This window comes from Mixophyes fleayi, chromosome 6, assembly GCF_038048845.1.
Source record: "Mixophyes fleayi isolate aMixFle1 chromosome 6, aMixFle1.hap1, whole genome shotgun sequence".
Taxonomy (NCBI): Eukaryota; Metazoa; Chordata; class Amphibia; order Anura; family Limnodynastidae; genus Mixophyes; species Mixophyes fleayi.
In genome coordinates, this window is record NC_134407.1 from 191,522,073 (window position 1) to 191,537,566 (window position 15,494).

Genomic DNA, 15,494 nt, shown 5'->3' on the forward strand with positions numbered 1-15,494 from the left:
TCCCTGCTGGCTGCTCTTCTTCGGTCACGGCACGGCAGTGAGACAGAGAACTCCCAAGTTCCCAATATCAAATGTGTGAAGTGACATCAGCTTTATTATACTGGAATAATAAATACATCACTAAAATACTTTTAAACAAAGAATGATTAGCAACAAGTATAATCTAAATGCAATGTTCACAAGCCTGAGCAGGGCTTACTTCAAAATAACAAAAACAATAATGATATTCCTATAAATTAATACTTCTATAACGTAAATGGTTTGATTACAACTATACTTAACAGTATTTTGAGTACCTTTTTATAACCGTGACATAAACTGTCTAAGAATACATTAATACAGTTCTGAGGGTAAATGTATGAAGCTGAGAGTTTTCCGGCGTCTTTGAAAAGTGGAGATGTTGCCTATAGCAACCAATCAGATTCTAGCTATCATTTTGTAGAATGTACTAAATAAATGATAGCTAGAATCTGATTGGTTTTTCAAACCCACTGGTAAACTCTCAGCTTGATACATTTACCCCCTAGTCTCTAATATCGTAAAGAACATTTATTTCAAACAATATAACGCAAGCAAATGATATCACAGTCTATGAATCCCCTTTAATGAAGTCCATCTTCAGCAGAGCATATTAGCATAGATGTTTCACAAGCCAGACTTTCATAAGTATACCTGTTAGAACTGGACAGGAGGCACTTTTATTATAATGGAGGCACACTATTATAATGGCAGTCTAGTAACTGAAGCAGTTTTCCCCAGGTATCCTGGGTCTTTGTGAAACCAGTGCTGGCTTATTCAGTTAATTAAATGGGAACTTACAGGACGTCTGCCAGACAGGGATGGAACATGGCATACTGCTAGATACCTGCTTGTGACTTTCTAGGTCCGGACAGCCACACACCAGAGTCTGCTTACAGAATACTGGCTTTTACTCAAGTACGGGGCCCTGTGTTCTGCTGTAGCAAACTAACAGTATGCTACACAAATCCCTGCCACAACTACCTTTGTATAGATGCCACCTGTACCTGTGCAAGTGCCATTTACAAGCCTTGTGATAGTTGGAACTGTCAAGACACTTTAAGTAGATTATGCAAAATTCCTCCTACACAGTTGTGTTGTAGCATGTGGTTTGCAGATGGGAAGGATAACAGACGGCGGGGATTAGCCCAAGGTAACATAAACGCTGAGGGGGCAGGTAAAAGAAAGTACCAGTATAGCAAGAGTTAACTCCACTGGGGGGCAGGGGTCAGCCAATCAGTAGGGACGTAGGGGGCAGGATTACAGGAATGTAGTGGGAGCAGCAGGATAAGGTCCAGGTACCAGCAGTCAGCTTCCCCCTTTCTACCATCTGGAGAGTTTTTCCCACCCACCCAGGCCCTATTTTGGTTTCTCGCTCTGGTTTTATATATAAATTTTTTCTTTTTTATGGTTTTTAGTGTTGGGTCAGTTGAGTGAAATTTTCACAAATAAAGTTTCGTAGTGGCGGTAAGCAGCCCAGTCAGTGGACAAATTGGTCACATTCAAGAGGTGGTAGGGGCTCTCCCCTAAAGGGATTGGGCAATCAGTGAGAATACCCCTTCGGGTTTATGGGGCTACGCTTAGGCGGGCGTGCCTTAGCCGTACCCAATCTATTGGGGCGGAGATTATAGCTCATGGGTGTGATCATGGGGCTGATTGGTCTGCTTAGATTGGCCACCTCTTCTCAATATATTGAACATTTCAATAAGTTGCTGACCTTTCATTTTAGCCAAAACAAGTTGTGTCTTTATTTCATAGTGCTATATTAACTCTGTCAGGAACACTGTAACGGTAAGATGTCAACAGATAAGCGGATTATGACTTGATGTAAGAGCAGCATCAAGTTAACGTTATATTGAACAACCAATCAGAATATAATAATAATATTGATGACAAGCAACAGACAAAGCATTCTGTCTATAAGCCCCAGCTAGTGGAAAAGCAATGGTCCAATGTCCAGGTTCCCAATGATTTGGCAGCTACTTATCTCCACCAAGGCCAGGTTGCTTCTTCAGACATCAAAGCCTAGAAAAGTTTATGCCTGGAGAAGCCGCCATGAGTGACATAGGCCATGCCTGCAGCCGCTATATATTTATGGCTATACTAGTTGCAGGGAGACGCAGGCACAGTTTCCCTAAATATATCCTCCTTGTACTTCTTCTAGGACAGGTCTGGCCTGGATTAGGAGGTTAAACTTTCAGATTACACCTCATCCCAGTTTGTTCCTCGTACGCACCTGCACACACAGGACGTCAGACATACTAATGATTTCATGTGCAGCGGCTTTATAAATATTATACAATGAGCCTCAATCTTAAAAGAAAAAGCTTAAGGAAATTGTTTCCATTTAAAGTACAATGTACTGTATTGCACACAAGTAACCATACCACCATTGGGATGTGGAGTCACACCTTCATATTAGCACATAATAGGGAACACTTAAAGAGTTAATTAATCTGCAAGTAAATCACAGACACAAGGTGTGGTAGCCCAACACAATTTAACTATAACATGAAATAAAATCTTTATAATGATGAGGCTCAACTCCCATTGCGACATCTTTGTCCTTCTGGCTTAGTGCTCCTGCCTTCAGGTGCTTCCTTGTCACATGCAAATTGTCTGTCTCTGCTGGTTCCTGAATTGAGAAATTGTGCTGCTTGTTTGCACCCATGATGTACCCAAAGAGAATTCTATATTCTTACTTTCTATCCCATTTTTTGTTTTTTTAAATAATAATCTCTCCAAAAGGTTAAGAGCCTCTGTTGAAAAATACCAATATTGACATTTATATACCATGTTTTGTAATGTAAATTTGGATTTGCATGTTTTATTATGCAACATTTAAGTGCTACTATTAAGCATGAGGGTATGAACTAGAGATGGGCGGGTCCGGTTCTCCGAGAACCGAACCCACCCGAACTTTGGGTATCCGAGTACCGAGCTGAGCAGCTCGGTACTCTCCCGCCCATTCCGAATCCAAATCGAGGCGGAACGTCATTGTGACGTCGTCGGATCTCGGGGCTCGGTTCTCGCGATACTTCAACTTTATAAATACACGCCTCCACAGCAATCCATCGCCATTTGACAGAGGGAGAGAGCAGGGTGTAGTCATAGGCTAATTAGAGCAGGGACAGAGAATACAATATTGTTCTTGCAATTGCTCTAACCAAAATCGCTAGTGCAGAGAGGAGGATAGAGGTTTATTATTTTTTCTTCATATTTGGCACTCCCCAGCGCTTTTGGGGTGTCTCCCATAATTGTGCATTAATATTTCTGGCTGTCAAAAGTCATATCTGTCAGCAGTATCTACTAAATAATTTTTAGCACTCCTCAGTGCTTTTGGGGTGTCCTCCCTAATTGTGCATTAATATTTCTGGCTGTCAAAAGTCATATCTGTCAGCAGTATCTACTAAATAATTTTTAGCACTCCTCAGTGCTTTTGGGGTGTCCTCCCTAATTGTGCATTAATATTTCTGGCTGTCAAAAGTCATATCTGTCAGCAGTATCTACTAAATAATTTTAAGCACTCCTCAGTGCTTTTGGGGTGTCCTCCCTAATTGTGCATTAATGTTTCTGGCTGTCAAAAGTCATATCTGTCAGCAGTATCTACTAAATAATTTTTAGCACTCCTCAGTGCTTTTGGGGTGTCCTCCCTAATTGTGCATTAATATTTCTGGCTGTCAAAAGTCATAACTGTCAGCAGTATCTACTAAATAATTTTTAGCACTCCTTAGTGCTTTTGGGGTGTCCTCCTTAATTGTGCATTAATATTTCTGGCTGTCAAAAGTCATATCTGTCAGCAGTATCTACTAAATATTTTTTAGCACTCCTCAGTGCTTTTGGGGTGTCCTCCCTAATTGTGCATTAATATTTCTGGCTGTCAAAAGTCATATCTGTCAGCAGTATCTACTAAATAATTTTTAGCACTCCTCAGTGCTTTTGGGGTGTCCTCCCTAATTGTGCATTAATATTTCTGGCTGTCAAAAGTCATATCTGTCAGCAGTATCTACTAAATAATTTTAAGCACTCCTCAGTGCTTTTGGGGTGTCCTCCCTAATTGTGCATTAATATTTCTGGCTGTCAAAAGTCATATCTGTCAGCAGTATCTACTAAATAATTTTTAGCACTCCTCAGTGCTTTTGGGGTGTCCTCCCTAATTGTGCATTAATATTTCTGGCTGTCAAAAGTCATAACTGTCAGCAGTATCTACTAAATAATTTTTAGCACTCCTTAGTGCTTTTGGGGTGTCCTCCTTAATTGTGCATTAATATTTCTGGCTGTCAAAAGTCATATCTGTCAGCAGTATCTACTAAATAATTTTAAGCACTCCTCAGTGCTTTTGGGGTGTCCTCCCTAATTGTGCATTAATATTTCTGGCTGTCAAAAGTCATATCTGTCAGCAGTATCTACTAAATAATTTTTAGCACTCCTCAGTGCTTTTGGGGTGTCCTCCCTAATTGTGCATTAATATTTCTGGCTGTCAAAAGTCATATCTGTCAGCAGTATCTACTAAATAATTTTTAGCACTCCCCAGTGGTTTGCGCTCAGAATGGATTCAAAGCAGTCCACATATGATCTGAATGAGCAACCAGGTTCTGTCACCAGTCCTGATGTTAGTGTTCCCAGTACGTCATCTGGCCAAGGCGATGTCAAACAACAGAGTGTTTTCAAATTAGTGCAAAAAACAAAAACCCAAAAAAAATTTACTGTATTGAAGCGAAAAAGAAGTGTAACTGAGCAAAAGTTAAGTGACGATAAAAAAAAAATTGCAAGCATGCCATTCTACACACGCAGTGGCAAAGAGAGAATGAGGCCTTCACCTTTGGCTATTAGTGGCAGATCCCAAAAAGTTACCCAGCCTACAATTGGTGCACAACTACTGTTACGCGTCAAAGCCGAGCTGCAAGATAACAGTGAGGCATTACAGGAGAATATTTGCTCTGATTCACAAATGACAACAATCCCTGTGGAGAGTCCATCCAACAGTGGGATGTCTAATCGTGAGCATTCTGCTGATGTGTGCCTTAATAGCCTGTAGCCTGTGATACCCAAATTGAGGATGCCACTTTGGAATTAGAAGAGGATGAGGGGGAGATTTGTGTAGGCGACGAGGGCGCTAATGATGATGTTGATGATTATGATGCAGACAGATACCAAATTGCCTTTCTCAATTTCTATTTATATTCTAGATTATATAACGGCTGAATAGTTTTCTATTTTACTCCTAGTGGAGAGAGGATCTGATGCAGACAGATACCAAACTGCCTTTGTCCATTTCAATTTATATTGTACAGTATATAACGGCTGAATTTATTAGTATTTTATACAAGTGGAGGGGGGCCTAGAGAGACAGAAACCAAACTGGCTTTCTCCATGTCAATTAATATTGTACAGTCTATAACGGCTGGATTTTTTTGTATTTTATACAAGTGGAGGGAGGCCTAGAGAGACAGAAACCAAACTGTCTTTCTCCATGTCAATTAATATTGTACAGTCTATAATGGCTGAATTTTTTAGTATTTTATACAAGTGGAGGGGGGCCTAGAGAGACAGAAACCAAACTGGCTTTCTCCATGTCAATTAATATTGTACAGTCTATAATGGCTGAATTTTTTGGTATTTTATACAAGTGGAGGGGGGCCTTGAGAGACAGAAACCAAACTGGCTTTTTCCATTTCTTTACATATTTAACTATAAGTGTAGGGTGTAATATACATTCAAAGACGATGGCTGCATTGCCAATATGCATAGATGGAGAGGAAGACAATCTGTTTTGTGTGTAGAATAGGCCTACCAACGAAGAATTAAACTGTTTTTTTGGATGATTTATTACCTCAACAATTAGATTACTTGTCTCTAAAACAGTTGTAGCACTAAATTGGGTTAATTTAGGCCCAAAAACATGGATTTTCCAAAAAAATAGCAAAACAAAACCAAACAAAACCAAAACCAAAACCAAAACACGCAATGGCAGTTTTGCAAAACCAAAACCAAAACCAAAACACGACGGTAATCCAGATCCAAAACCGAATCCAAAACCAAAACACGGGGGTCAGTGACCATCTCTAGTATGAACGTTACACTATCATGTGACCACATAATAAGAAACATTGACATTACTTATATCACTATTAGATTTACCAGTGAGGCAGTAAAATCTCATTTAGGCAGGAATAATTTTATTAATTCCCTTAATTTTTCTGTTCAACAAAAGCTTTTGCTTAACTTAGAAGTCTGTCCCCCCTTAAGTGTCCTTGGATGCTTGTCTGGGTGTCCATTATACAGGTGAAGACAAGGTCATTTTCACAGGGCTTATTGTAAAGCGTAAAGAGAAATCAGACATATGGCTGAATATAGCAATGTGAGAGGCTCCTATATATCATATACTGTATAGCATGTACTGTATGTCAAGCGGTTTTTGTTTCATCAGCAAATAAAGTACAGAAACGAGAAAATCTACGGATAGTGGTATAATTGAGGTAGAGAATTATTAAATTAAATGGGTTGGAAGGAATCCTATGAAGGATAAGATTTAAATTAAGAGGGGATGAATAACGCAGAGCAGTGTCTCTATATTCTGCTCTATAACAGGACTGGCTAAGTTCCAGAGGGTTTTGTGAAACAGAGGTGTAGCCTCTGGAGAAGGCAATAACAGTTGTGTACCTACACACTACACTGACATACCACCCAACAAAATAAATCCCAGCCACAATTAGCACAAATCACACACGTCCCCTTAAACACAGCTCCTTTCAAGGTGCATGAATCAGGACTGCCTCGCTGAAATTGGGGCAGTTGGAAGGTACACACACTGATCTAAGGGGCACATATATCAAAGGGCGAAAAGCCTGTAATTTTCAAAGGCAGTGATAGCTTCCCCATGCCTGTGCACAGAGAATTCTATGTAACAAGTGTGGCGCTACAATTCTTGTTCTGTTATCACCAGTGGTCGAAGTCGGGGTGTATACGGTGGTATACAGTCTTTTTCAATGTTGAAAGGTTTTATATATATATATATATATATATATATATATATATAATGTTTGTGCCACTCTTATACCATTTTGTATTACTTTTTTGACTGGTGGAGCTGAAAACCCTGCATATATCCTTAGGAACTGATCTGGAAATGTAGCAAATTAACACTTACCACTCCAGGTTAATATTACTCAGCTCCTCCTATGATTTTGTCTTGAAAAACTGCGGCAATAAGTAATTTTTCCTGCCGATGAAAAAAAAAGTTTATTCTTTTTGGTGCATATTGAGGAATAGGGGCCTAAATCCAGCACTGTAAGATTTACTAACACTGCATACAGGTTTGTTCAGAAAGAATTATAAACTCTGCTGCTGGTAATAGAAAAGTTGAATCCTTTGCCCTAGGAGTTACAGTAACTTACAGGCACTATAAATGAGTTAGCATTGAGAGCATATGAGATGGCGTAGTTAGCATGCAGGGCAAGATTGGATGCATCTGGATATTTCTATTGGAAAATAAAAAATGCATCCATTTAATGTGAACGCATGCACCATCAATACAGTGGAAAGCTATATAAACAATGAACATGATGGGCCTGAGTCATTAAGGAGAGCAAAGCATAAAAAAAAAAATAGTAGCTTTGCACCTGGCCAAAACCATGTTGCATTGGAGGGGGAGGTAAATTTAAAATGTGATGGCATATATACATATTATAGTTGGGATAGGACATATATCAACTTTAAATTGCAGTGTAAAAATAAAGCTATCAAGTATTTGTGTGCTACAAGAAAAAAAAGCCAGTATTTAACTCATGTGCAAAATAATAAACTATTTTGCACCCCTTGCACTGTAAGATGGTTTGACCATGGGCGGACTTACTCCTTTCTTTTGCTTTGCTCTCCTTAATGACTCAGGCCCGATGTCACGATTTTGTTATCATAAATAACCTTCAGAGACATGTTGACAGTTTAGGTGATCATTTGTATCCAGTGTCGGACTGGGGCATGAAAGGCCCTCCGGGGGACTGCAACGCTAGGGGCCCATCAAAGGGGGTGTGGCCAGCCATCATAAAAGCGAGACCAGATACTAGAGGGGGAGTGGTCAGCACACAAAGGACAGCTAGCACCATAGTGTAGTATATAAAGAATGCAATGTGTATATAAAGAGTACAGTCTTGACTTGCCCCTTAGATTGGTCAGAACAGTCACCAAAAATCGGGATTGTCCCACTAGAATCAGAACATTTGCTAGACTGTCCTGCTCTCTCCTACCTGTTCTTGTCACTTTCACCACCCGTGGCTACTGGTTTCTTTAGTTGCGAGTTGTCTGGATCCTAGAATGTTGGGGGCTCTATATGGAAAAAAAATGGGTACATTTAGAAAATTCTAATCAGCCCTGGAATTAATTCAATAAGACCCACGATTAATACTTAGGCCTTCCTCCAGCCCCAATATTAAAGTAATAGTATTCCCATTTAATAAATAAACCTATTTACCTCCCTCGAGACAGCCCCAAAAAATAAATAAATAAATTAATAGCATTTACGTATAATAAATATACCTATTTCCCACAACCGTCCTTGCCATTAAATAATTCATATTCACATTTAATAAGCAGAACTCATGCTCCTCAAACTCAGCCCCACATTCAATTAATAGCCCCCAAACCACCCCATTTTAAATTAATAGTCCCCACTATAAAATTAAATTGCCCCACCATCACCCCACAAACAAAATAGCACCCATTAGTTAGCCACCACCTACCACACACACATTACATTGCCACAAGCCCGCTGTGCCATCACACACATATTACTGTGCCACTTCATCACCATGATGTGCCCCCTTATGATCACACTGCGCCCTCCATGCAGCTTTTGCCCCTCTTCACCCTCTGTCATGTTGCTTTGGCCCCCCTCACACTCTGCCATGCTGCTGTGGGCCCCCTTCACACTCTGCCATACTGCTTTGGCCCCCCTTCACACTCTGCCATGCTGCTTTGGCCCCCTTCAAACTCTGCCATGCTACTTTGGCCCACTTTCACACTCTGCCATGCTGCATTGGCCCCCCTTCACACGGTACCATGCTGCCTGTGCTCCCGCTTCACACTCTGCCACGCTGCTTTTGCTTCCCCTTCACTCTCTGCTCCCCCTTGCTTCCGTTCCTTCACTTACCTTTTCTATCGGCTTCTTTCTTCTTCTTTCTTTCTTCTCTTCTTCTGTCTCCTTGCCGACTCCTCTTTGTGCTGCTCCTCACTGAACATCGGGCGTGATGACGTCATGCCCAGCAATCAGTGCGAATGGAGCAGAGAGGAGGGAGGAGGGGCGCTGGCCCCGCGATCACATCAGTATATTTTGTTTTACTTATTTTTATTTATTATTTTTTTTTTTTAAAGTCCCCGCTCCCCCCACCAACGAAGAGGGAAGCTATCAGGGTTGGGGCCTACCGGGGGATATCCCGGCTCCCCGGCGGGCAAGTCCAGCCCTGTTTGCTTCTATTAGAACAAACATTATGTTCAACAAGAGATGGCATTTTTGAAGACAATAATGCCACTATACATAGAACCAGATGTGTACTTAGTTTGAGGAACACTTAGACATGAATGTGAAGTTGGACATTTCCCATAACCAGCATGATTGTCAGATTTGAATACAGTGTAATTGAGCCACTGTGGTCAGTTTTGGAAACTCACTCAAAGAACTGGAAGTTGTCCTGCTGGAAGAATGGAACATTTTCCTTACAGTTCAAGGATTACGTGATCCTATTGCACGCAAAATAGAGGCTGTATAACCATTTCTCCTAAAGTTATTCAGTACCAGGCTGCCTGCCAGCTCATCATGTGTAATTACATAACATGAGGGTGGTGACTGCCAGTGGCTAATTGGCGAAAAATGTCCCACCCCAATGCTAAATAGCACCGGGCCCCTCCTGGTTACCTGTCCAGTGGGTACCAGGGTCAAAATGTTAATATATAGTGCACACTCTTGTAATACCACAAGTGCCAGCATTAGAATTGAAATAAACATTCCGAAGAGATGGACTCCAAAATCATGGCACCTTAGACCTGCTAAATATCTCTGGACACCAAGAAAATGGCGCCTGACTATATTCTTGTGCTAGCTTCTGGATGTAATATGAGGTGACACGCACTGTGACCAAGCCTCAATTTGGTTTTTCACTATCCAGATGTTGTTTATGGTTGATGTGCTGACAGCTATGGGGGCGGAAGCATCATATTTCTTACATAGTAAAAAAGAAATAGAGAAGCGCTGTATCCATCAATTAATGATATTTTAATAAAATAAAAGAAATTAAAAATAAATGAATCACCATTGATTCTAAAAACAACAATTAGGTATATAATCAGCAATAATTAAATATATATTTTGTGTGTTCATAGAGTTACCAAGGACCTCAAAATTGTAACAAGTGTAAATCACTAGAATGCATATAGACTAACACTCTCCTGGAGCTGTCAGCTGGAGTGAGTGTGTTATCAATATAAATAGAACACTTGAAATAAGCGCTGCCTTGCTCTTAAAAAATAGAAACAAGTAGGTAAGTGGTACTATATAAAGAGAAACTCCACGATATTCACACAATTGAGTTATAGCATGCAGAAATGAACTGCAGCATATCGCTACAATGTAGATAGCAAACTCATCGTCCTTTTTGAAAGTCACATAGTCACATAAGTAATCCACCGAAAAACTCTCCTGGCTGTCACCACATAACCATCTGCCAAATGAATTGACGTTAGCATGCAGAAGGAGCTGCAGCAATAGTGCTGGAAAGTCTATTCAAAACACTTGACTTGCTTGGAAGCTGAAGAGAAACGGAGAGGCAATAAGCTGAAAATCCACTTGATCCACTTACTTCATATGCAGCTGAATACCCTGGGGTACTGTCAGTATGAGTCCGGTAAATCACAAAGAAGACAATGATTATAACCTGACGCGTTTCTCTGTGTAAATCAGTTTCATCAGAGGAATATTTCTTACATATCGATTGGACTCTTTCATGTCAGGTGATTAAGTTATTAAGTTTTGTACTATTTATATCATGTGTTGCTGCTATCGTCTCACATCCCCTGAGGAAGTCTTAAGGATGAAACGCATCTGGTTGTTATTAAGAGACATTTGCCCAAGTTTAATTTATCTGCTCCCCGTGGACACGATCATCTGGTCAGGGATTACTTTGTAACAACAGTGATCCACAGGGATTACAGATAAGCCTTTTCTATTTGTTTTCATGTACGTGCATTCATGTTGTGTTTTATTTTATTAAAAAGCTTTTTTTAATATTTGTGGTACGCAATTAGCATTTTTATCAGTTTACCTATGGATACTTTGCAGATATACTACACTATGTACTATATATCCTTTTCTCCAAGGTATACCTGTGATGTATGTTGGACCTCCCCCTTAGTGGAAGAATATGGTTCCAGATCCTGATCTTGGGCTGAATGTTGTGGGATTTGTGTCTCTTGATATCAGATAAGCTTAACTTAATATACTCTTTGGTTACGCAGCCACCCTATTTTCGCTATAAAGACCTGTTTCTACTATGTTGGGTGCCTTTTGATGATGAGCTCAGATGTTTCCAAGTTCCTGCTTAAATCATTGTCTCAAAGTTGCTGACTGGATCATTGCTATTAGGGCTCCAATTGGTTAAACTGACAGGAAGGTATTATAAACAGGCTCAGCATGAGCAGACAGTGGAGAGCAGTGTGCAATCATTAAACTCATCAGGAAACCGGCTGATCAAGGAGCAAAGAAAAAGAAAATCAATAAAAAAAAATCAATGAAACAATTAATATTCTACCAGTTCACAGGTAGTTCACATAAAAAAATGGATACATTTTGGAACAAAGTTATAGACTTAATTACCAACAGATTTAATTTAAGAGTAAGACATACCCAGACGCACTCCGATTTGAGACGTTGGAAAACTGCCATCTTCCAAACTATATCCCATATTTACAATAATAATTACTGCTGTGAAAGTTAGTATTAAAGCAATGGACATCCCTGGTTTTCCCCCTCCTGAACATGCTAAAGACCGACTGTGACAGAATGAACCTCCTATGTCACCCTGTCTGTTGTTGCTGGGGACCGGCAGGGCTTGTCTTGCCACCATTCTGTCACTCACCGGACCGTGAGTGCCTCTGCGCTGGTGCGTGGTTCTCTAGCCTTCCTGCTGGCGTCTGCCCTGAGCCGCGGTCGTCTGCCATCTTGATGGACTGCGCATGCGCAGCATCCAAGAACTTATGACCTTTGCTTTTAATCTAATTGGTGGATCAGGCACCTCTCCCTATTTAAGGCACCTGTGCTCATTATATTGTTGCCTGATCTTGAGTCTCATTCCCTGTGAGTCTCTGAAGGTGCCTCCTGTGTTCTGCTAGTGTCTTCAGTTTCCTGCTGATTACCTGCTCTACTCATCGGTGGTTTCCATACCCGCTATAACTCCTGTATCCTGCTCGTGTCTTCAGCTTCCTGCTGATCACCTGCTCCGCTCGTCAGCGGTTCTTATACCCGCTACTGACTCCTGCATCCTGCTCTTGTCCTCAGCTGCCTGTTGGATTACCTACTCTGCTCACCTGCAGCTCCCATAGCCACTACAGCCGTTCAGCGCTCCTGCTGTATCTTCATATTCTCGTGGACAAGCTTCTCTACTCATCAGCGAAATGCTCACTTGTTATTAATTATTCACTGTTACCTTGCATATCCGCTTAGGACAAGTTCCTCTTCTCAACAGCGGTATCCATACCCGCTATAGACTTTTGGCTGATACTCTGCCTATCCACTTGATACAAGCCTCTCTACTGAGCAGTGGTATACATATCACCATAGACTATTAGCGATAACGCTGCCTACCCGTTTGGAGAAGTTCCTCTGTGCTCTCATTGTCCTCATTCAGTTATTGACTCTTTCCCTGTATTCACTTATCAGCACCAGTACAAGTTCTCACTTACTAGCAGTGGTACAACTTGCTGTACGCAGACCACTGACTTCCCCGCTACCTACCTGTACCTGGACAAGTCTTCTCATCACAGCAGTGGTACAACTTGCTATACGCAGACCACTGACTTCCCCGCTACCTACCTGCACCTGGACAAGTCTTCTCATCACAGCAGTGGTACAACTTGCTATCCGCAGACCACTGACTTCCCCGCTACCTACCTGCACCTGGACAAGTCTTCCCATCACAGCAGTGGTACAACTTGCTATCCGCAGACCACTGACTCTCCCGTTACCTTCCTTCACCTGTTCACATCCACTCTGGTCTCCGTGGTTAAAACCTGCCTTTCCACTATAGCTGCAAGTCACTGACTCATCTACCTATATAGCTGCAAGTCACTGACTATTCATCTGCTTCATTGGCATCCTCACTCCATCTGCTGTTATATACGTTCCACTATTCACCCTACTGCCAGAGGACCGCTGTGCAAACTCCGCCCCTCTGGTAAGTAAAGTCATCTGGTAAAATCCTGGGCAGAACTCCTAGTGCCCGTGACACATTCCCTTTCTTTATCCAAATTGCTTCCCTCCAATTGCAGTAGGAGAAACTTCTGCTACCACCACTAGGCTCCTTCTCCGGCACCTAGGACTGCTTCCTTCTGGGTAACTCTAGTTGCTAGGGTACCCCCTTGCTGGGCACCTGGGCTGGTACACCTGATCTAATGCCTTCAGATCAGGGTTGCTGTGGATGGTTCCCCCCTGGCCTATTACTTTGGCCAGAGCTGCAGGGTAGTGGGAAAATGTTGGTACTGGATTAGATTGGATCTGATCTGTAGGTCACAGGAATTTCCACAGGTAAATAGGCGTCAAAGCAGGATCTTGAAACAGTGTTTTATTAGCTCAAGTGTCCTAATAAGGACAGTTACACTAGTTTATGGTATTAGTGATCTCCAGAAAGGTACAGATGGAATAATGATACATTACATGGTCAAACAGTGCTTCTTTTATACACATTCTGACACACGTTAGCAGAGCATAACACTGCCCCCTGATCCTAGATGGCTCCACAAAGACTGAGATATTACATCATATTGCCACAAATTCCAAGGATGATCTAAGGATCCCCTGAATCTGCCAGGTTTGACACAGCTCACTCAAGGGTGTGAGTCTAACAGGTAGGTGGTATTCACCAGGAATCTCCGCAAGGAGGTATGGTCTTAGCGGCCCCTATATCGCAGGTCACGGTCCCCTGAGAGTGTACCGGGCAGAGTGGTAGGAGGAGCCAGAAGCAGAGGAAACAGGCAAGAGCTGGACACAAGGAGGTAAGTCAGGATAGTAGCAATAGAGCCACAGGAACAGCGGTAGTTCAATATAGGCAGCGGGGTGCAGATGTAGAAGTGGAGATGTAGAACTATAGCTGACACAATGATGGTGATACAGGAAAGTAGCAATGGAGTCACTGGAACAGAGGTAGTTTAATATAGGCCGTGGCATGGAGGTGTAGAACCGTAGCTGACACAAAGGTGGTAACTCAGGATAGTAGCGATGGAGTCACAGGAACAGTTATGGTTTAATATAGGCAGCGGAGAGCCAGGACATTACTGCTGCAGGAGTGAGCACGAAGAACAGACATCTCACATGAGAAACCAGGATGTTTAAATACCCCCCATGATTCTGTGGCCAATGAGGAGCGATCGGGAGGTCTGAAGGAGGGAGAGCAGATCTGCGCATGCACAGACCCGGCGGCAAGATGGCAGCTGCCATCATAGGATTTCCTCCCCAACATCAGGATCCCCGTCTGCAGGAAGAAAGTAAGGACATCGGTGCCCGTTTGCGGGGCCGACTTGTGATACATATTTAGTATTAGAAAGCAATATGCTCTCCAAACTTGGATTTAAGTGCAACGCATAGTCAACAAAATTTTCACCAATCTGTTATTTCCTAAAACTTGCTGATTGCATTATTCAGACAGGTTCTAAGATACAAGGATAAAAACTGCACATGAAAGGAAGGTACCACACTCCTGCAGAGGCTAAAGCTAGTGTCTGTCACTTCACCTGAAAAAGGTCTAATTAGCCTTAATGAGGATTTCCTCTTGGAGCTACACAACAGATTTCCTCAAAGTAATGACTACTGCATCAGAAATCAATACCTCATAAATCAGGACATTTCTAATACACAGTATCAAAAATCAGTACATTTGCAATTATATAAATTGGCGCCTGTGCCACTAGTTGAAAACAATTTTGCAATAAGTTATTTATAAGTGATCCAGCCACACTCCTCCCCCCCCCCCCCTTGTCTATGCAGGCAACCACTGGGCCATGCCCCCTCGATTTGGCTTCTGGTCACACAGTTTCTTGGGGTTACCAGAGGTGTCCTGAGGGATACAGCTCTTCCAGTCGAGACAGTCCATCCGTATTACTGTAAGCCTTTCGTTGAATAATATGAACGTCATAAACTTGAAGTGCAAGGCTCCACTTTAAAAGTCTGTCATTCTCCCCTGAGGTGTGTTGTAGCCGCTTTAAAAGATTTTGATCAG

The 15,494-nt window shown here is 41.8% G+C and overlaps 1 long non-coding RNA gene across 1 annotated transcript in view; it reads right to left on the minus strand.

Moving 5' to 3' along the window:
- LOC142095012 (uncharacterized) overlaps positions 1-15,494 on the minus strand; it is a 16,132-nt gene continuing 638 nt past the window's right edge. Inside the window, exons 2-3 of the long non-coding RNA XR_012677731.1 lie at positions 7,169-7,240; positions 1-100 (exon numbers count right to left, since the gene is read on the minus strand). This is a non-coding gene — a long non-coding RNA (uncharacterized LOC142095012). The remainder of the gene's footprint in view (positions 101-7,168; positions 7,241-15,494) is intronic.